The 23,374-nt window shown below is 42.6% G+C and overlaps 1 long non-coding RNA gene across 3 annotated transcripts; it reads left to right on the forward strand.

Annotated features, from left to right (window-relative positions):
• Positions 1 to 5: 5 nt before the first annotated feature.
• On the forward strand, positions 6 to 22,838 carry LOC113988681. 3 transcript variants are annotated; one of them, XR_005565497.1, is made up of 5 exons: positions 6 to 253; positions 2,612 to 2,741; positions 3,258 to 3,351; positions 14,926 to 15,093; positions 19,758 to 22,838. It is a non-coding gene; the product is annotated as an uncharacterized LOC113988681 (long non-coding RNA). The 3 variants fall into 3 exon arrangements; XR_005565496.1 differs by having other exon boundaries at positions 19,833 to 22,838; XR_005565495.1 differs by lacking the exon at positions 19,758 to 22,838 and adding an exon at positions 17,025 to 17,764.
• Positions 22,839 to 23,374: the final 536 nt, after the last annotated feature.

Here is a 23,374-nt window from a genome sequence, read left to right on the forward strand (position 1 = left end):
GCCGCCAACCTTTAACCATTCTGTGGTTCTGTGAGCACAATCAGCTGCCCTGCCCTGCCCTGCCCTGCCCCGCCCCTCCCGCGGCTCCGGTGGGGAAGGCGGTGAGAGGGCGAGAAGGGCTGGGGAGGCGGGGAAGGAGAGAAAATGGCCGCCGCTGGTGGGGAGGGAGGGCGGCCCCCCAGCGCACCTGAGGGAGAGGGGCCGCGCGTGGAGGAGCGTGTGGGGCAAAAGACCAGCGGGCGGGAAGTATAAGGTGAGAAAAAGAGAAGGGGGCAGCAACGAGGGAAAACAAAAAATGTGCTTGTGAGGCTGGCCAAATGTCCAAGACCATCCAAGGGGACTCACGAGTCCGTGTCCAGCAGCCTTGTATTTTCCAGCGGGCTTCAGCCACACCTCGTCCAGAGCAGCTTCCCTGACATTCCGTACAGAGACTGGCTTCCAACCCCTTAGCGCGCGGATAAAATAGGCTCTGGTGGCTGTAATTTAATTTTTATCCCTTCACTAGTTCTTGGTGTATTTTATGATGCAAGAGACCATTAGAAGTAATGAAAAACTGAAATAAAGGTAGAAGCTTCAGAAAGTATGACAGAAGTGGTAGGGGAACAGATGGGCTCTGGTCGGGCTGATCAGAAATGGGAACACTAGAAAAAGGTGAAGGCATTGATTAGTAAGAAATGAGCACACTCCCTCACAAATAATTTAAGTATGGTAATAGCCTAATTACCTTATGTACATTAAGAATGTTTTAGTTTGTGATAGTACACAGGAGAGGTCTGCTCAAAAATGGTGTTTCTGGCTGCAGCCTGAAGCAGGGAGCTCCACATCCTCCTTATCCAGCCCAGGGATAAATATTCCCTTTATTTGTTCTGAACGTGCCACTGCCACCATCTCTTACTGCCATTCTTTGCACATTTGTTTCGATCCTTATTTAGTTGTGGTTGCTTGCCTTGAACATCTTAAGTAAAATAATTTAATCTGTTGACTTGCAAGAGGCCCAAATTTCTCTGAATCCTTGTAATTCACGTTGCACATAAAGCGACCCAGGCCCCAGTCCGGATGCCTGTTTGTTGCCATCAGGCTCGAGCACATCCTCAGTTGTATAACCTGACACAGACGGAGTGTCCTAGTACCGTATGGCCCCTGCCAGGTTACATAAGGTGACACACCATCTGCACTGACGTCTGTGACCTGACGCAGGTGGCATCACTCTGTAGCACTTTTTAAGAAGGGGAAGAGGCTCCTTACATCCTACGTCCTTTTTTTTCACTTTTAATCTTGATCACGTTAGCACAAGGCATTCCTGGTGACTCAGCAGCGGCCTTCATCTGTCACCAATATTAGCAGGAGTGTCAGGATATATATGGTGGAAATAAACATCACAGATTTGCTGATGTGGAAGTAATTTGAGGGCCAACATCAGAGGCATTTTGCCCCCAAAAATTCAAAAGTTGTCAAGAGTGAAAATTCAGGATGACTTGAAGACTTGAAGATAAGTGACTTTAAATAGCAGATATGAAATGCTGTTTTGCTTGCCTTCTACTTCATTAGTCTTGAGTGATCACATTTAAAAGCTTTCCAATAACAAGAGTAAACAAAGTTTTGTTTTACGGAGAGTGTAGGTTTGTCAAGTATTATGTTACAGCCCGTTCTAGACCCATGGCGTTCAGAAACATGGAATGGAAGGGAAGGTGATATATATTGCTTTGGGGTCACCATAGTGTGTGGAGTCAAAGAATATGAAGAAAAATAAAAAAGAATTATGCTTGGGAAATTCAGAGACACTCCAACACCCTGAGATGGCAGGAGTATGATTAATCCTGTGTGGATGGAGGAATGTATGTGCTAACTCTGGCTGAGACATTTCCAGAAGTATGAGCTGAGACTTGACCTTGAGTCCTAGTCAGAAATAAGGTTAATTTGTAGGGGCACTGGCTTTATGCCCCTTATTGAATAAACACTGAGATGAATAAAACCTGTAGCAAAGCACTGGGTCTCACAGGCCCGGGGATTCAGCATCTAAGAATCCTCTCCAGTATTTTTGAAGTGGAATTTTTTTTCTTTCTGTAACAAAGGAACTTCGCTCAGCAGAGGGAGGACAACGTGCAGCTGTTATCAGTGTAACTCACAAGGGCTGGATCGTGCCTGGAGAGCGTGACCCTCCCACAGCAGGAGATATCACTCAGGCCCAGGGCAGACAGAGTCTCCAACACACCCAGAGTTACAGTCAGCAGCCTCAACACCCCACAGCTCCCAGCCCCATCAGCTGCTCACAGACACACCACATGTACATGCACTGCTGGGATTATTGGGGGTGTGGGTGCCTCCCACCAATGGCGACAGGGAGGGATTTTATTCCTAGGTGTTTTTAAAAAAAAAAAACAAACAAAAATCACACTGCAAATACATGTGAGAGCGTCCCCGTCTGCATCATGTGAGTCTCATCCCACTGCATCTGAGAGAGAGCACTGAAAAAGAGACAGGAAGCTCAGGGCTCCATTTCGCAATTTGTGAAATGTCAGGGAAAAAGAAACTGATTCCAGTTGTGTCACTGAAAAATTATTTCTCTCTTTTCTGTTTTTCACAATGCTTCTTTTACCTCTTTGCTTTTCAGGCTGCAGATCAAGGTTTCAATCAATAGAGAAAAGGATGGTGTAGAGAGCCCAGCATATCACGATTCAGTGCAACAGAGAGACAGGGTCAGTTATTAAACCATCGTCAGCCTGCAGGGTTTGCAGCATTTGGTAAGGAAAGCTGTTGGAAAACTACTTTCTCTCCTGTAGCATTAAGTGAACATACATACTTTTGTATTTTTTAGCATATTTGTAGTTGAGGCCATTGGGCAAACACCCACTGCCTGGTGTCCCTACGGATTCTGGCCCGTCTGTGTCAGTTCCCTGATCCTGCAGGATCTTAACTCCATAACCTGTATAAAACCAGTACAAAAATATATATAAATACAAATATTACTACTACAGAAGGAGTGAGGTAGTGAGCTATATCACTACTGCTAAATACTTCTCCTTACTAAACACTAGATCAGCAGAGCTCTGATATGCAGCCTTATCTATAAGGAAAATGTAGGGATTATAAAGTTTGTACCTCGTCACCAAGAGTCAACCTGAAAGTACAACTATGCAAATTGAAGTAAAAAAGGAGTCATGAAGCTTAACATCCACTGGCAATGATTCACACTTTTGTTTACACTTCGAAAATCCTCTTTGCCTTAAATTTTCTCTTGGGGACATGTGTTTTTACAGGACAGTTTCTCACTTCTTCTCCTGCCCAGAACACAGCTAGTCAAGCAAAGGCTGTAACTCTCAGCAAACCTTCCCAAGTATGTAAAAGGATTAGGTAAGGGTGTTATTATTGGCTTTGTCATTGCTGGAAATATTGCATCTTCATTACACTGGAATATCGTACTTTTTCTAAGATCTTACACAAGACAAAGAGTTGATTTCTACCATGATGCAGGTAAGAGAATTCAAATTTAAATGGGAAGTATAGGTCAGGATGGAACAACAGTCATGCTGAAGTAAAAGCTCATGAATCATCTCCAGTGTGTCTTACACAGTGTCAAAGCATTTTTTTTTTTTAATATGAAGACAGAGTATTTGTTATTCATGCAAAAATTCCAGATAAAAACCAAGGGATTGTCAAAAATCCATTTTATCCTTTCTGGTGGTGGTGGGAGACTTTATAATGCTCTAAAAGGGCCATCCAGTGTCTTGGCCACTGGCTTTCATTTCACAACAAATGTAAGATTCCACTTCCTCCATTTTAGGTAGCCCAGTGTTTTGAGTAAGAGACTGTAAGGAGAAAGGGAAGAGAACAAATGCAAACACACCTCATCTGAATAGCTCCATAGCCCAGTAGAATGAAATATGTCAGGCCAAACCCAATTCCTGTTTTCTTCAGTACTGAGTTTTAGAGATAAAACACAATGGTTTGTGATTTTTATTGGATTAGAAGGCAAGTGATTTTCTGTATGTTCTCAAAGCCCCTTGAATATATTTTAAAAAAATCTTAATAAAAATTAGTCTTTTTAATATAGGCAAGTTTCAAAATACTTCAGTAAAAGAACAGCAGCAGATGGAGATCCTGGGGATGGATACTAAAATATTACAAACTCCATCCCAAAAGAACACGTAGTATAAGGCAGAGTCTTTAAATGATAGCACAGCCCTTCACCATCACTTGCAGGCACAGGAAATTAAAGAGCTGGAATTGAAGCTGACAGGCAGAGCCAAGCATAGAGCTGCCTGCAGCAGGTTATTTCCTCGGTGTCATTGCCTGCAGACTCCTGTGATCCATCCATCTATGGATCTGCTGCCGGCTCACCACCTGGAGCTGCTTTGATGCTGCAGACCCCGAAAGGCAGGGATTCACGAGCGGTCTGCCAGCAAGGCTGGTTTCCAGGAGCAGCCTGGCAGCTCGGGCAGGGCAGTGGGAACGAGCTGCCATCGTGGCTACTCCAGCTTCTGGGACAGCTTTAGTGTCTCATGGAAGCGAGACCAGGCAGAAATTGTTGGCCGTTCTTTACAATAATCTGCAAGGGGGAAACTGATTTTCCTCTTCTTGCAATATCCTCCTCTCTGCTGTTGTCAAAGAAAATACTTTGCCGGAGCACAACTCGCGCGGTTGCTTCCTAATCCCTGTCCGAGAGCCGCCAGGCTGTGGGGACGGGCAGGGAGGGGACCACAGCTCTCTTCCCTCAGCACCCTGTGTGGAGCTAAGCCACGCTGCTGACTCTGCCAGGCAGGGCTTACAGGCATCTCCCCGGCGTGGAGGACCGTGGGGAGCCCAGCAGCAGTGAGGGGAGGAGGAAGGAGGAGCCACCATCAAATGGACACTTCACGTGTTAAACTTAGCTCAGAGCTGAAGGCAACACACTCGTAACAAGTTTGCCTCAGTCTGGCATCTAGATTAAAATTAATCAAATATCTGCTTGTATCTCATTTTATGCCTCCAGCAAGATTAAAAAAGAGTTACAGAAAGGCACTTTTACGTATTCTCAAAACCAGAAAATACAGTTTTCATGGAAAGGAAAAGCCTTTCTGGAGAGTGAACTGGGCTGATGGAAGAGGTTGTTCTCAAAAGTTTCTGATATGAAGGGGTTTCCACCATGAAATGAGCTGTTAAATAAATACCCATCAAAATACCAACACTTTTTTTAAAGATACCTGGCTCTAGGGCTTAAAAAAAAATAAAAGATAAAGTGGTGATGTTCTACCACAGATACCTGTTCATCTGTGAAGGATGATAAGGGAAAAACATCTCTCAAAAGCTAAACTTCTCCTAATGGTTCTCCTCATAAATGAAGGAGTCTCTTTCATTCAGAATTTTTCCTAAATTTAGTCTGGCCTGAAACCAAGACACAATTTCTCCACTGATTTAATGAGATTTGCTGCCAATTAATGGCACAGCATACCCAACGAGCATTGAGAAGTCTGAGACACAGTTCCCTGGAATTCTTCAGACTCCATGGTCGTGCAAACACCCCAGAACAACTCAAGTGTCCCCTGCAAGCTCTTGGTTCCAGAGGATTTAAGAGCTGGAAGTGTGGGTGAAAACCTAGGGATGTTTATGTTGTCTCTTTAGGAATCACACTGATTACAAGTAAGTTTAAAAACCCATTCTATTTTTGAATTAGAATTTTGATGCTGGGTATTGCCTGGATCCTCATGTCTTTCCCTGTGGGCTGGGGCTGCCCAAGACCACTTGTTCCAGCAGCACTTTCTCCTCCTCAGAACCTTGGAGGAGTCTCTGGGACAACCCTCTGACCAGACATGCCGATATAAAGCTGCCATTCCACTCTTGCTTGAATCTCAGCAGTTCTCTCTCCTGGTCCCACAGAAGAGCATTACTACTTATAAAAAAAAAAACAAACAAACAAACACATATTTGACCCAGGCAGGCTCAGAAAAGCTTGGATGTTTGGACAAAACTCACAGGAGGAGGATTACACGGGTACTCTGCAGCTGGAACCAGGCAGCCAGAAGTGATGAGCCAGCACAGCAGAAGGGTTGAGCAGGGATCACCAGCTCAAATGCAAGGTACAACAGGATGAAGAAAGTGAGTATGTGTCTGCTTGGTACCTGCCATAGTCAGTGTGGGGGTCCAGGAGAGGCAGAATTTGAGAGAGAGAGGAACACTGTAGGCAAACCGTTGGAATTGGCAGCTGCTTTGCACAGATCACTTCTGAGAACATTTTAATTCCCTGGTTTTACGAAACGCATTTCCCCTTCCTTTGTTGCGCACGTTGTTACATCCAGCAGCCCTGCCAGCTCCCGTGTGAGCGAGCGTGGGGGGCTATTGCTCATTCCGAGCCATATGCTTCTGTCAGATGTTTACTTGCACGAGTGACAAGTCGTTCTGAGCCTTTGAAAAGCTACGGGAGGCATCGCTGTTCCCCACTCCCACCTCATTCCTGCAGCCGCAGCCTGTGCTGCAGGCGAGGAGCAGGCGGATCCCAGGCAGGCAGGGAGAAGGGACGAGACTCACAGCACGGGCAGATGTGGGCCATGGAGCAGCCCCCCTAAACTGGGAAGGATGATATCCTGGAAATAACATAACCCCTCAGCAGTTACAGAAGCACCAGTCACTCCAGAGAAGATGATGTTCCTTTCTGTGAAGGAAAAGCTAGCGAGGAAAAGGAGAGCGGTGAGTGCCTGGCACTTCTGCTACTGCCGCTCTCTGTTGAACTATCAAAGGCTTTTTAAAACCTCTCCAGTTAAGATCTTGTATCCCCTTAGTGCCATTATCCCTAGGTGCAGTGAGGCAAATTAAGTTTAAAGGTAATGCTTCCATTTTCTCTGTGTTTTCTTTTAAAGAGTAAAGGCCCTATATAACTAAATATATTAAAATATACTTCTAATGTCCAGGTTACTTACTGGCAAGTTTGGATGCCCACAAGACCTTAAAACAAAGAAATTCTGTGCCACAAGCAGACAAGGGAAGAAGTGCTCCTCAGAGAGAAGCTGATGAAAGGGACAGCTGTAATATAAAAATGTGAAGGCTCTCACAGAATGAGATGTTCACTTTGGGGCATATCCTTGACACAAGCTCTATTGGTGATAGTGTTTCTTTTCTAAGGTGTGCTTAACTCCTGAAAAGAGTCTTGGAAGCTCTTATTTGATCAAAGACTAGTCTTACCCAGCAGCATCACCATGAAAAAGAGGAAGAATTTCTATTCCTTCTAAGGAAAACCACAGGTTTTTGCTTTTCTTTGTCGTGAAGAGCAGGTGGAGGTTACAGTATCTTAAGTGGTTTGGGGGGTGATGGAAAGTGGAATAGATCCCTCTGACAGTCTGGTCATCCCAGTGTCTGTACATTAGAATACTGCTAGTTATTATTGAAATCAAGTAAAGCAGATATTTTCTAGCAATTTATGATCTGGTAGATGTTGCTCTCAGCTTTCAGGAGATTCCGTTTTCTACAGATATATCAACTGTGCTAAGAGCTTTGTCTTTACAACACCTCAGGGGAAGGTAATCCATTTTGCATCTTCTTAAACTGTCCCTCTGCCTTTCCATGTCCTAGTGTTCTCTCCATGATTTTACACCGCTTTATCTTCTTTGCTTACAAGTGCTCTACTTCTCTAATCTTGGAAAAGATTGCCCTTCCTTACGCTCTACCTTTCTGACTTTCAATAAATTGGCTGGTGACTCCATGACAACAGAAGTGATCATCTCTCCTCAAGCTGTCTCCACAGGTCACAGGCAACCTGTCTGTTTGTGGGACCTTGTCTTCCCTGACAGCTCAGGTCCTGGTTATCCTGCAGTGCTCTTGGACAGTGACTGCTGAGCGAAAGGAGACATTTCTGGTGCTGTTGTACCTGATTGTTCTGCCACTTCAACGAACATTCCTTCCCTGGCTCTCAGTGATTGCTCTCATTTTATCCTCTCTGCTTCACAGACTGCTCCCGCTTGACAGATTTGAAGTTTTGCAACTTTCTGGTTGTTTTTCAGCCAGCAGCAGTGTTTCCCCTTTCTTACTTGTTACATTTTCTCACTGGAGCCCTCTCACTCCCTAACTTCACCCAGCAGCTCTATGCTGCTGACAGCCAAATCCATCTCTCTTTAGCCCAGTGCCCCAAAGCCTGGGATAGCTTTGTGCTTCCAGCCATTTGCTGAGCATCTTCTCACCCATATCTCTCACAAAACTGGATTAAAAAGTTCTTACTTTTTAGATCCAGGTGTGATAGCTAAATGCAGGTGGTAATTCAGCTTTTACACTCCTCCCTTACAGTTTAAGCAGCTCAGCTGAGTCAGAAAACAGATTTCATAACTCAGTGTTGTAGACTTACTGCCTAGTTTTCTAATAAAGCCAGTTGAGGAAGATTGCTTCTCATATTTTCCAAGATCATTTAGAGTCATTAACTGTTCCACAAGGGAGGTGTCTGTCTGCAAGCCAGCAGTAGGGGTAGAAGACCAGCTATTACTAATGTTCAGCACTTCAGCCAAATCAGGATTTTGAAAGGGCTTTAAAAAGTATTATTATCATCATAGCCTGGATACTCTTACCTAAGGAGGATCTGGTAAAAAATGAAGGTGAGCAGACCACCAAATTACCTATTGAGTAGCCCAAGCTTCCTGCAGTATGAGCAGAATGCAGTCTGAAGTCATTTGGCTTGGCAGGCCTGTAAAACTTAATCAACTGTTCCATTAATTGCCTTGTCACTTTTTGAACCACAAGGATATGGTGCTCTGTAGCTGCTGTTTCTGCAGACAGCAGGAATACAGTACTAATGTCAAACCTGTAGCTTGGACAAAAATGAGGGACACTTGGGTGGAGCACAGCAAGAAACAAAGTCTCTGCTGTCCAAAGGTAGACCAGAGATGGATCGGATTTTCTCAGAGGTAGTAGGTCCAGCCCCTGCAAATTAAGGTTGAAAAAGCCTTTTGATTTAGAGTGAGAAAAGGAGCCATGGTCAGCAAGGCTCTATCTCCTCACCCGCTATGGGGTAATAAATCCTCTAATCCCACAGAGGTTAAAAAAAATGAAGTCCCCCACTTTATTAGTGATTTTTGTAGGCAGCGGGTTGGGCTCTTCTTTGCTCAGAGAATGCTGTGGTTCATGACTATCTAGCTGTCAGTCCCCTTTCCAGAGAGAGCACGCTGCAATCTCATTTATTCTCAGCTTCTGGAGAGCATGTTTCTGTTCTAAACATCTTTGAGAACACTGGGAAGCACCTGTTGAGTAATGGAAAAAAAAACATGTGCAGACACACCCTGGCCAAGTGGAGGTCCATGCTGATGGCCTTGGCCTGGTTCACTACCTCCCTCAGGCCCCTGGATGTCCTGTCTTCTGAATGAATTGTTCAAAATGCTGTTTGTAATCGGCTTAGCAGTGTTCTGCCTGCTCCACACTCGCAGCAGTTTCCATCCACAGCCACACTGCAGATTCCTTGCCCCTCGCTGTGCAGTATCAGAGCTATCGGCTTCTTGCTGCTCTAAATAGCTCCCGTGCCTCACGTTTGAGTGGCTCCCCTGCTCCCAGCTGACATTCCCAGCCCACAGAAACCTGAACGTTCCTGCGCGGCTCCTCAGCTCGGGAAACCTAGAAATAACATGCTGGTTTACTGTCTTATCCCTCTGCAAGTTTTGACTTGTGTTTCTTCTGGAGAAAGTAAAAACAGGAGGAAACCCCTGCATGTACAACACTAAAATTCAACAATACACGAGTGAGCTTTTTAGCTGCTTCACAGGCTCATTTGTCACCATAAGTCCCCAGGATAGTTGTTGCCTTGCTTAAGAGGAGCCAGGATCATTTGGCTGTAGACTTAGAAAGGTGGCTCTAATTTCAACTAAAAATACATTTGCATTCTTTCTGCCTTATTCTTAACCACACAGCTCCCCTCTCACAGTGGCACAACCCTTATGCACGACTTTCCCCTGTCCAGACTTTCTTTACTCAACACTCCTCCTAAACAGGACACAACCCTGTTTGCCTCTTTCCCAGCTCCCACTTTCAAGCCCCATGTTTCTCCCAGCTAAAAGTGATAAAGATTTAAGGCCCCAAAACCATCCAAAACTTAATTGATTTTTCCTTGTTTAGGCAAAGACAGAAAAGATTTCTGAACTTCAGGGTTGTATTATATAAAATGCATCAGTAAGATGTTATATTAAAATAAGGTCATGAAAATAGTTTTATTCCATTTGCACTAAAATTGATGAATTTTTTGCAATTCTTGTTTGACCAAGACAAGTTTCTTTCTCAGAAGTATTTCATTACATAAAATACTGAAGTACATTGTATTGAATCACACTAATTACAATGGCTGGTGCAAAATTAAAAACCAAATGTGCAGTGGGATTTTGGTGATGTGAGTTAAAACAGAATTGGGTTTAAAATCTGTTAAGATTTTACTGAGCAATCACCCTTCTCACAGAGGAAAGATCAGGTGCCAAAGCTGAGGGTCCTCAGCAGTACTAGTGCTGATGGTTATACTTGCTTCCTTACGCATTTGGATGCTTAAAAAGACACAGGTTTGGGACTGGCTTTGCCACCCTAAAACCCCATCCCCTGGGCATGGCTCCCCAAAGCTCGCAGATGACCAGGAAGCGAAGGTCAGATGTGTGCCAAACTCTCCCTCTTATGGATATCCCTTCTCCCAAGGCTGTGCACCAACAGAGCTGCACAGCAAGTGCTTTGGAGGGGAAACTGAGAAGTGTTTGCAGTTAGCAATTAGCACACATTGCAAATGAGACTGTAAACAGGTTATCTGGCAATTAGCAGCAGCAGTCCATTTTCCCCATCCTAACACAATCTCACTTCTTTTTCAATCTGTGTCCCAGAAACCATCAAAGTGATAATTCTGTGAGCTGTCATTACTGATAAACAAACAAACAAAAAGCAATAATCATGATCTTCTTGAGAAATTTCTTCATGTTTCACATCTCCTCGGCAGAGATACTGGGGATCAGTTCCTTAAATTAAAAATCAAAGCAAACAAAATAACCACCTTACTTTCCCCAGTGTTTGGTTTGGAAGAACTAACATAATTTGAAAAAGCTGGCTTAATGCATTTTTTTTTAAATATGAAATTTCCTTACAGATCTTTTGCCCTGTCAGTAATTAACAGATCCAAGTAATTTTAACTGGATGTGGGTTTTTTTCCCTTAGGTTTATTTTCTTCTATTGCTCAGCCAACTCGTAGTTGGCTGTCAATTCATTCAAGACCCTTCAGTATCTTTGCAGGCTTCTAACAAGAAAATGTGTTTTCTTCATTAATTATTCTTTAAGAAGATAATTTGGATTATTAAAGGTTCTTCAGGTCCTCTTCTCTGTGGTTTATGAGCTCTTCTAGTTTCAGTCATCTGGAGAAAAATGAGGGATGTAAGTCTCCAGAAAACAATATTTATTAGTAGCTACAACAAGCCACACAAGTGATATCACTTTGAGACCAGCAGTTATACAAATTTTATGCTAAAATATCTCTGTAAATTATAAATTAAGTCCATTGGGATTTTTTAAGAATGAAAATATTTTTCCTGGAGAAAACATTAGTGGCACCGAAAGAGCCGTGCGCTGCCTCTGGGGACCCGTTTTGCTAAAAGCAAAGATAGGAGGTGACCAGCTGGCTCAGAGACATCAAAAAGGCTTGGAAAATCCTATTCCTGTGTTGCTGATTTGGCAGTAGCTTGCTCACTTGAAAAGTCATGATACGATCAGGAACCTTTTATCACTGGCCAGCCATGACCTCAGGCAGTTTCCATTTTGCAGCTTGTTGGCAGCATTTGTAAAACTTTCATATCTGAGAGTACAGTTGCTGATACCTTGAATCAAATGCTACAGACACTGAAGAGCCTCCTGAGAGCATCATGTATAATATGCAAAGGCATTATGTGTACATCTCTCTAAACCCAATGTGTGTACTTCATCTTGCTTTTCTTCTGCTGTAAAGTTGGTGTTCATCTGCATCATTCCATACATTATCATTATTTTTAGGGTCTGCATTTCCTTAGTTCTCAGTGTACATTACATTTCATATTAGCTGTCTCTGTTTGAGACATTATTATTTTGTGCTGACATCTCCACCACTTTGATTCGTATAATGAAATTTAGCCTTAAAACCATTACAACAGGAGATAATTTATGAAACACTGAACAAGAAGCCCTCCCTTCCCTCAAGAGTTGACTAAGACAGGGACAAAAAGAGGAATCATGGGTGATAATTGCATTGTCTCATTCCATTTTCCTCTGAAACCTTATTACAGCTGTCCCAAGAAAATATGCATTATACAATCCAAGTAATGAAAGAGCAATTCTAAAAGCTAATTGTCTATAAAAATCTAGAGTTGATCCTTTACTCCACGAAATAGGAAGGTGATTGCATTAGTATGCCAATTCATGGAGATCATCACTGGGATATTATATCCAAGTTCAGAGTACCAGCTTCCCTCTCTCATAAGGTGTTGGAAGAATAAAAACACATTAAAATATTGCAGTGAGAGCATTCTAACACAGAGATGACTTCTCATAAAAATGCATGCAAGATCCAATGGCGAAAAACTGAAGAAAAATTCCGTGGCCTGGGGCAGCAGGATTATCCTGGCACCTTCAAGCTTTAAAATCTGTTAAACTGGTAGATCAGTTAGGAAAACAATAAGAGCTCTTCAAGCACTCCTTCCAAGACACATGAAACTAGAATGAGAAAAGGAAACCTATCACAAGTGGTTACACACAAGTCATTTTTTGTTGCTCCATTGGCTATATTTCATGCCACAGTAGTGAGCTCAGATTGCAGCACTTGGGGTTGTTGCAGAGGGTCTGATTGGAGACCACACCTGGAAATGGTCTTCACTCAGCAAGTGAAAAGACAGCAAAAGAAAGTGAGAAGAAGCATTACTGTTCACCAAGGGAATTGAGGATACCAAAGATAAGGTCTGGAATGCTTTCTGACTGAAATTTAACCCTGTGAAAGAAAATGCATCAACTCTGCTTGGGAGGGGATGAAGAAACGCCTAAGAAAGGAACATGAAACAATATCTCAAATTATCCATTATTTCCACAGATTTTGGGTATGGGTTTTTGTTGGTGTTTTTTTTTCCAGAAGAAATCATTGAGAGACTAAGTTTGGACTCCAACCTGCCACTTACCACTGCCTCTCCTACTACCACGGCCCCAAGCTGATGGTACAACAGAAAGAGACTGACAGCCAAAATGGAATTCAGCTGACACCAACATATCTCTGCTGAGAGGTATCACATGAATGTCTTGGTGCAGACCAGCAGTACAGACCCTTAACAGTGACATTTCTATATAGACAATGTTTAAAAGGCCAGGAACAATGCACACAAATGCAGTACCATATTTTATAGCAGAAAGAACTAACCAGGCTCATCAGATGAAAAAAACAACCCTAAATTCAGCATTACATACATCCTAGTAGACAATGCCATAATTATTCATCTTTACAAGTGAAACTATGGACTGATAAGTGTAATGTTAGCCTGAAATTCAACTCTGTTTAGTGCCGAGGTAGAAGAGTTTCAATAAATGTAGATATATGTGAGAAAATGGTATCTGGAAATTTATATTACTTGAAGATAATGTATATGCAAATCATTGTATATCAAATAGAAGTTACAGATTATTACTTTTTTTTCCCAGAGGAAAAGAAAAATCAGGAAACAGATACAGTAATATTTTCACAGTGATTTAGTGAAATCCTGCTGCCCAGGTCGGGTCACATAACCCTAACAGACCTAAAATGCAGTCACAATGTAAAGAGTACAAAAGTTAGAGATAGCTGAAGATAGCTAAAGGATGTTGAACTGATAAAGTGTTATGCATGGTTTAAAAAGAAACACACAAACACCTGATTGTCTTTTCTGTATTTTATTTTCTCAGGAATATCCTGAGCATAAGGGCAAGTGATCTTTTTATGCAAGACAATAGCATGTCTCCTAGTAGCCTGAAGAACTGAATAAGTCATACTCACAAAAATGACAAAAAAAACAGTGATGCCAGGTTTTGATCCAAATTTGTTCTGACTAGTAGTAGGATTTTGATCCTGTGCCTTTAAAAACTGACAGTTTAGCAAAAAATGTCAAGCTGCATAATTTCCCACTGGCTAGAAAAATACTGCTGATGATCTCTCCAGTAAAACCAAGCAAAAAACTTTATCTCATGCAAACAGTAAGTTCTGTGGGTTTGGTTGGTTGGATTTTTTTTCTCTGTGTTATATAATAAGAAATCAGGTGCATTCTTCACTTTTCATTGAAAGCCAAAGTGCACTATGACATTGGGAAATCCTGATTCCTTTTACAACTGCTGATTTTTGAGAGCTCCACCCCCCAATCTTGGTTATAGGATTGAACATTAATCTATAAAAAAGGCCTAGAATTTGATCTGTACTCGCTCAATACAGATTAATTAATCTGCAGATTCTGCTACATAAGACCCCTGAACTCATCCCTCAAGCAGGGATGATGATAAATGAAAAAAACCTGGTGTATTTGTCCTGGACTTTTCAGGTTGTACCACCCAAACAGAGCCCAGGTGTGATGAGGGAGCCAGGGTGAGGGTCTCTCCCAGGCAGCTGGAACTCCATTTGCACAGTATTTGAAAGCTGAAGCTTCACAATGTCATTATGAGCACTGAGATGCCAGAGCTGAAGTCCTTCCTCCCATCAGAAACTGGGAAAATAGGAACTACACTTTCTTTTCCCAACACCTCCACTACTGCCTAAAAAAAAAAAAAAGATCTGCCTTTTTTTCTTTTTTTTGACATAACAAGACCACATGTTGTTCACAATGGAAGAACCCAAAGTCAAGCACATAGAATTATGTAGAGAACTGAGAAGCCTCTCTATGCTGCTGCTATTATGGGGTGATTTTTAGTCACTTACTTGGAAGAAGGGCTGGTTTTAACTCTTCCCTTTCCTGTCCTCTCCTGTGTTCTCTCTCCTTCCTCCATTAGCAGAGGGACCTTCCTGGTTCTGTCATTTCTTAAAAACCCAGTTCACAGATGAGAAGTTTCAAGTACAGCTTGGCAAATCCAGAGGATGCTGGGGGAAGCAGCTGATACAATTCACATGTTCACTCATCTACTGCATATGGAATATAAGGAAGAGGAGTCCAACAAAAGGTAGTTTCTAAAGAGCACACCGAAAATCACACACCACCCTTGTTTCCAGCTGGGGAATTGGAGCTTGCTATTTCCATCTGGAAAACTTCCTCCATTTGATGTTTGATGATAATGATAACAAACTATTACATGAGTTTGGGATCTCTGCTGCATCCCCCATGATTTTAACCTCTCATCTATCATTTTTGTGTGGCCTGTCTAATGATACTGATTTTTGGTGCTTTAGACTTATGTTTTGCAGTCCTGATGATACTTTGGTCCAGTTTCACCTAAAATCAAAAAGATTGTATTGCTACAGTCTGTCCCTGGGAAACCACTAAGACAAGAAATGCATTTTCAGTTGCATTAGAGCTTGTGCTGGACCCCAGAGCCCAGAATGACTCTTAGGATTAGGACTAAAAATCAAGAAACTCAGTAAATACAAGTGAATTCAATTGAAAGGATAGAATACGTGCAGGGTTTCAGGTGGGTTTGCTGAGCTCTAAGTACAATTAGAAGATGGGTAAAGAGAAGTTCACTGTGCTGTAAACAAAAAAAGATTTCTTTTTTCCTGAAGACTGAATTCACTTCTTCATAATCTGCATTTTTCAGCAAGTGAATCTGATTTTTTTTTTAATGTTCTCGTAAAGCCAGGAAAATTTATTAGAAATTACTAACATTTATCATGTTTCTTGGCAGAATAGTTAGATACTTTGGTTAAAAAAAACCCCCACACTGATGGTCTCTCTTGAATAAATACTTGAAATAAATACTTGAAAAGCAAATAACGGGGGCTGTTGAATGGATTAAAAATAAAAACAGAACAAAAGATAAACAGAACGTTATTTCTGCAAGAAACCGGTGTCCAGATTTAGCCCATGCAATTTTTTGTCAGAAGAGAGAGGCTAAAATTATCTCCAGCTAAACCAAGGCTCCCATATCCTTGTCATTTAGGAACTCTTTCAGTGACATGCAGGCAAAGACTAGAACTGACATTTATTTGCAACAGAAAAAAAAGAACAACAAAACGGGGGTCAGAGGACGTGTTATTTATTGTGCCCATCTGACAGCCCAAATGCAATGAGATGAGGCAGAAGTGCCCAGGCACTGTTTACAAGAAGAATCATCTCTTGAAATAGATTTTCGTTTCCCTTTGCTCTGTCATAATTAGGAATGTCAAATTTCTTCGGGGGGAAAAAAAAAAGAAAAGAAGGCACGGAAGAAGTTTTTACTTCCTCCTCTTTCTCAGAAAATGAAAACATGAGTAAGAATTGAAATATTTGCCTGCAAAAAAATATTTGTTTGCTCGGCCTAAAATTTATTTACATTTTTGAAAGTGTAGAGTGCACTGTATATAATCTGGTTAGTTCAAAGGAAGTCTATTCTGACCTGTTAAACAAATATGAGTTCTTTACCTTTGAATGATAATAAATCTGTTATCCAATGTACTTAACACAAGATGCCCTTAAACGGGAAAAAATTAAGAAGTGCTGCAGGTGGAAAGCAGCAGTGCAGCTGAGCAGTGCAGGGAAAAGGTGGTACATACAAGTTTTCCATAGATTTTGGATACTGAGGCATATTGTGTTTCAGAAAACAATCTTGGAAAATGAATTTTAATATAACAACACATTTATTACAATGGGCTTTACACTGCACATGGTATAAAGGAACCACAATAAATGTGGTTCCCAAAACCCCCCGACCCAGAGCAGCAATTATTTAAAACTAAGCTGACTTTTTTATACAGCTAAGGAGCTGGTTATTTTGGGTCGATGGCTGGGTTGTTTTTCTCCTGATTTCTGCCCTTAGATACAGATGTTTCCCCCATGCTCAGGTCCTGAGGACTCCCTACAGCTGGCTGACAAAACAGGATAAAACATGAGGCTGGGCCATGTTGTAACAAGATGTTTCTTCTCTCCTTTTTTTTCCGTTTCAAATTGTTTTGTGAACAGAAAATTCTAAGGACCTTTAGTTTTGGAAACATTTCTGCAACAAAATATGTTGCCTGTGTTTTAAGAGAGGTTCGGTGACTCCAACAACATCAATTCCAGCTCACAGCTGCGTTTGGATCTGGAGTCCTTGGCTCTGCATGTGTGTAAGGCTGCCAAAAGCTTAACTTCCCAGGAAAAATGGGAAGCCCTCCCTGTCTCTGCTGGCTGCTCCTGAGAAAGGGCTGTGAGTGCACCGAGTCCTTTGCTTGGGCAATCCACCAGGCTTGGATTACATGGGAATTTATCTAACCCTGCACGTTTCATGGCTCAGTGAGCAAATCTGGGAACAAACTGATGTTTTAAATTAAATTTTGCTTCTGATGTGCCAAATCGACCACCTGGGTAGATTCCTGAATCTGCGTGTCTGGCTGTGGAGCACCACCCTCTGAGGCAGCTGAATCCCATCCATCTGCCACCCTCCAGCCCACAATTTAGCCCAGAAGTTGTGTTTTTCTTAAGTGCACCCCATCCTAGGCAGTTACCATGGCAACCCAGGGCCCGACTGTCAGACGTCAATCCTGCTACAACTCTGCTGCTGTCAGGATACAGCTAAATCTCTAAGGAATGGAAGACATATTTCATGGTCTTCATTGTAAGGTCTGAGGTGAATACAGAGCTCAGGTCACACCCGCACTAACCCACCCCATTCAGAGCTGATACTCCCGTACTGATGACAAGTAATTACATTTTTTTGTACCAGCCTTTTTACATTTCCTGTTTTGAGAAAGAGCCCTTGGAGCACTCGGCTTTGCTGTCACACAGCTCACCAGGCAGCACATCTGTGCAGCAGCAGTGCCACTGATGGCTTACCAAGGAATACACTTTTTCCCTCACCTCCAGAGGTTAATATGAAGTTGCCAGGGTGAAGGAACATCGTTACAGACTGAGTCACCTCCTATTTTTAAAAGGATGATGGGATGGGGGCTTGCCTCAGACACGTTAAAGGGTCCAAACTATGGTTTTATTATTGGGCTGTTAAGGGATGATGGGCAAATTTTTCATTCCTTCTTGCCCATTCTTCCACCTGTTGAAAGGGAATTCTGGTGTTGGTGTCTCTCTTTGTAAACTGGATCTGACACCATTTTAAAGCTAAGCTGCATAAAAGCTAATTATTAGCATCATGACCACTTACATCATCATTTAATTGATCCCAGAGCACAGTCAGAAGAGAATGGCAGCATTTGACTCAGAGCCTCACATCTGGATGCTTGAGCATCCCCTTTGCTCTCTTTTACCAGAAAATTTACCTATACACTTCAAAACCCTGGTGGGCACAAATCTGGGGCTCTGCTGCCAGACAGAAGAGGTTCCCAGCCTTGCTTTCCCATCTCCCCTTTCTCCAGTAATACATCCTAGTGGATGTCCCATATTTTTCAACCTGCAGTGTCACTGAGGTGCCAGCCACACTCTCATGGAAAGAAGAGCCTGTTTCTCTTGTAGATACATAGCACAGCAGTTTGTTATCCTGCATAGCTCTGCAACATGAAAATATTTTATTGTAACAGTGTCATATGGCCATTACACAGCAGCACAGGAGGTCACATTAATCTGACAGGTCAGCTTTAAATGCAGGATACCCCCTGCCATGCCGTGGACAGGTGGCATTGGAGCTTTCCCTGCAGCCCAGCTACACTTAACAGTCTTCCCTATAGTATCCCTCTGTTTTTAGACTCCTTCAGTGAACCAAAAAAAAAAATCACTGCTGCATTGAAAATTTTCCCCTTCCTTGGGTCTGGTTCATCTTTAATTTATCCTCATCTTGCTTGCTTTCAGCTGCTCTCTGCTTTCCAGGGAATGAACACGCAGGGGGAAGTGGAGTCCTTTCTTCTCCTGCTCCTCCTGTCTGCTCTCTGCCTGGCCACTGACAGTCCAAAAGGCCAGGGGTCCAGCTACCCCTGCATCTCAGGCTCACTCTCTCACACTTTTGAGTCATTACTCTGAACCGTTTGATGGAATGCCAGTAAACAGAATGCCAGAGGGGAAAGATAGTGTGAGAAGTGGGATGAGAGAAATTAAATGATGAATCTCATTCAGTTTCTCATTTTTGCATCTTTTGCCCAGCTCTCCTCCGTAAGAGTATGTAACAGACCAAATTTAGAGCCTCCAGATTGCAATCAAATCCATTCAGCACAGGGATGTGAAATTCCTGTGGTGTGAGTGAGGCTGAATTCCTGAGCCATCACATGGATTTTCGGAGTGGCGGGGGAAGGCGTGCGACTGTCACCCTCGGTGGCACCCACGGACCCGGAGCGGGCACACGTGGCCTGGCTGTGGCTGTGAGGGGGTGAGGGGCTGGGAATTGCTCCTGCCACGGTGAGGGGGTGTTGGTGGAGGTGATGGCTGGAACTCTGGGGCTGTGTGAGAGTCTCCCTGCACTTGGACTGGGCAAGAGCTGCTGCCACAGGGAGAGTCACACTCTTCACAGTACTCACTGCACAGCAACAGTAGCAGGTGCACAATATAATTATATTTTTGAAGAGAGAAAATTCACTTGAGAAAAATTGAAAAGAAGTTTGAAGTCTTGTATGTAACATCCTTGAGCCTGTAAAGCTTCTGTAGTGCAACCAACATCCAAGCCAAACGGCTTTGTCACAGTGCCTACCTTTATTTTAAAAGCCATATTCGTTTAAAGATTTACAGAACCCTTCTTTACTCTCTATAATCCTGAGTAAAATAACCATATTTTATTTTAAGGTGCAGTATTTTCCCTTTGAAATGTTCATGAAATTAAACAGATAATGGTCCCAGACATGTTTTTTCCATGAGCAGAAGTGGTGCATGGATCATCCTATGCCCTCAGAGCCGGCTACTGACAACCATGACAACTTTAAGTCGGCAAGAATTGAAGTGAGATCACCAACTCACCTTGCGCCTACTACCTAAGGGTCATCACACTCTGAGGAACAGAAATCCCACCTGGCAGCTTGGCAAGTGTGACATTCAACCCTCCATTAAAAGTACCTTGTATTAATTATAATTTCTTTAGATGATTTAACAGTTACAGGTTCGTTTTTAATGTACATCGTTTTTAACCAAAATCCTTTAGGTTTGCATGGGGATCCAGGACAACAATGAAGAGTAGATATGCAAGAAATATTACATATAAGATAGATAAGGAACATCAGATAGATAAGGAACTGGTGAATCCTTCTCAGTGGTGCATCTACCCCTGGAAACAAGTGAGAGCCAGAGAACAAAAAGGCCAGTTAACCATTATTATTATTATAGAACACGAAGCAGCTCTATTCAGTTAGAAACAAATGGCCAAGTGACTACTAGAAGATTTGTGTCTACCATAGCTGGTTTCAAAGATGCAGAGGGGGGCCAGAACTGTTTGTCACGGGGCTGTGGCACTGCTATGGCTGCACCAGATCAGGTTTGCTGGTGTCTCATCAGAGCAGGAGGGTCCTGGCAAGGGCTGGGGCACAGCACTGTCTGCTGCTGCTAAAAATTCACCACTGCAACTCTCATCTTTTTGACACAAGCTTCACCATCCATGTTTGAGGTGTTGCTTAGGAAAGGAGTCTTCAGGGTCACTAGGAGACAGGAGTTAGGGAGCTGAGGGTTCTGAGGCCACTGGGGGTAAAGAGGCCAGAAAGATTTTGGAGGTTGCCTCCTTGGCTAGGCAAAAGCAGAGCCCATTTGCTCCTGATCCCTTCAACTCCCTCCCAGTTCTCCTTCTTTCACTACTCACTAGGAATAAAAATAGTGGCTATGGGTGGCCGGATTGCCTGGGGCAGGTCAGGAAGGAGAAAATACTGGGAATGGGGTCTGAGCATGGAGTCATCCCACAGAGAAGAAGAAGATCTACACTGCTGTTTGCAAACAGCTGCAGATCCCCTGGGATTTGTTTTCCAATTAGTAACAAAGCACATTAACAAAGTCTATTTAGATGGTTTTACACTTGAGTGAGATTTTCCTAAATTAGTAGCCATCAATTCTTATTCGGAGAGTGAATCTGACAAATTCCATGGATTATACCAGTGTACAGCCCTCCTCCTGCAAAAAAAAGGGCAGTGAGTCACAATCAGAAAAAAAGGAACTTGCTTTAAGAGTAGCATATCCCTGTTTTTCCTATCAAAACACTTTGTTGTGTCTTTCCGTAGTTTTAGTAGTTGCAGTTTTTTGGACTTCAGTAATGGGAAATTATTCTAGAGGGGAATATTAATAGAAAGTTCTTAAAAGGCACTGAGAAGGTAGATGGTACCTTTTCATCAAAAGAACAAACCAACTGCAAACAAGAAATGGAACATTTAAACCTAAGGAAAATAAATCTCTATTACCCTAAATAACTTGGACTCAATAGTAGAGAGTGTCGCTGAGAAAGCAAACTGGATGCTCACACAGATAACATGCATTTGTGCATGTTACAATTAATGAAAATAGCTTAAAATTTATTTCACCCCACATTTCAAAGACTAAATCAATCTCTGTTTAGGCAGGGCAGATGACCTCACACCTGCCTCTGTGTCATGTCCTGCACTTCAGCTGAGGATTTACAGTTGGCCTCTTGTAGGGGTGTGTGACTGGGGACCAGGAGGAATATGGGCTTTGACCCAACTGGTGCTAATTGCACCTCAATTTTTCAACAGTGTTGCCAGGTCTGGCCCATGAAACAGTGCTGGCTGGAATATCCCTAAGGATTGTCAGTGATGGCCTTAGCAATAGGCCCGAGCCTCAGGGACTGAACCTTTCCATAAAAAAAATGTCTTTGTAGACACGGCCACTCAGATCTCCAAGGCAGCACCTCTGAGTGTGTGTGTCTATCCATCCATCCATCCATCCATCCATCCCTTACACACAAGCACGCAGACTCAAGAGTTATTTTGCTGGTCCAAGGAGAGTGAAACCTCTACTGAACATTTACTTGTGGAATTTCTTCCTCGAAAATATCATCTGGGATGTTCTCAGAGACCTGAAGGTGTACACAACAGTTCACTGCAATGTTTATCTACTGCTTAGGTGGGAAAAATTCACAATAAAAGTGATGCAGGATGCCATTAATGAACCTTGTCCTCCTGCCATCAGGGGAAGGCACAAAGAACTGAAGAGTGGTTTGAACAAGCTCAGCATCTTCTACACTTAAACAAAAGATTGTGTCCTACAGGGACACCAGTTTATTTACCAGGAATTGTAGCAACACATCAAAGAAGTTGCTTTTGGTCTTTGCAATGGCCTTAAGGAATATCTGTCCTAGGAGTGAGCTCAGTGACACCTGAACCCTCACTCTTCCCAGGACTTAAGCACTGACAGCAGGTTGTGGCAGGACACAAGGACCAGCTTTAGCACATCTTCAGTCCACAAAGCAGGAAGAGAAGGTGTTCCCTGTACTCTTATGACCACCCTGTCCATCAAATTTTGGCTGTTATTAGAAGGTAAAGGGTTTGGATAGGTCTTTTAGCTTCCACCCAAATCACCTGGTCATTTGATGCTTAGCAGGAGTATTATGGTCTACAGGGGCAGCAGGAATGGTGGCACTAGAGGGAGCTCTGGCAGCATCACCCACCTCCAAGCCCCCCAGTCTGGAACCAGACCCAGATCACAAGATTTGCCTCTAAAATTGTGAAGGTTTGGACTGTCTGGTGGTTTATTCCTTATATTACCTTCTGTGAACATCTGAATAACATTTTTAAATGGTTTTTTTGCTGCTACAAACTCTGGAATTACCAGCATCCCCTGTGCTCTTGCCAACAGCTCCTGTGATTGCATGGTTCTAGGAACTAGGATTTAGCCCACTAACTAAATGTTTATGAACCAAAAGCTAACTCAAACACTATGGATATCTTAGTTTTAGAAAAAATGCTTGAAAGGTTCACTGAAGTTTAAGAAATCTTCCAAGTATTCAATTTTTTCCCTTATTGAGATTCAACCCTCCTTTTAATCAGTAAACCCACAGGTGAGCATTGCGAATTAAAGTTAATATTTAGCCTTTGAATAAATAAGAGACATTTTGGGAATAATGTGCTTATTGGGGAACTCTGGGAAAAAAAAAGACGTACAAAATTACTGCTTTTGTTTTATATTCTATGATCTTCACTGGCAATTGCTGTGACTAAAACTGAAGTGGCAGAAGCAGCTTTGTTATTTTTAGAAAGACATCCGCAGTGATTTATTAAACCTCTCTAGGGAAGACAAAAGGTATCCTCTCCAGATACTTACTTCAGGAAGAATTCATTTTCAAGGCAAAAGTTAATAATTTCTAAATAAGAACAGTCAGGCTTCTGTTGAAACACCACGGTCACTCTTTTTGAAAGCAAATACATCTCAAATATCATCTATAGAGGACCTAAGAACTGCAGCAAACACTGTGC

This window comes from Pipra filicauda, unplaced genomic scaffold (genome assembly GCF_003945595.2).
Source record: "Pipra filicauda isolate LSUMZ 115617 unplaced genomic scaffold, ASM394559v2 scaffold487_size526621_pilon, whole genome shotgun sequence".
Taxonomy (NCBI): domain Eukaryota; kingdom Metazoa; phylum Chordata; class Aves; order Passeriformes; family Pipridae; genus Pipra; species Pipra filicauda.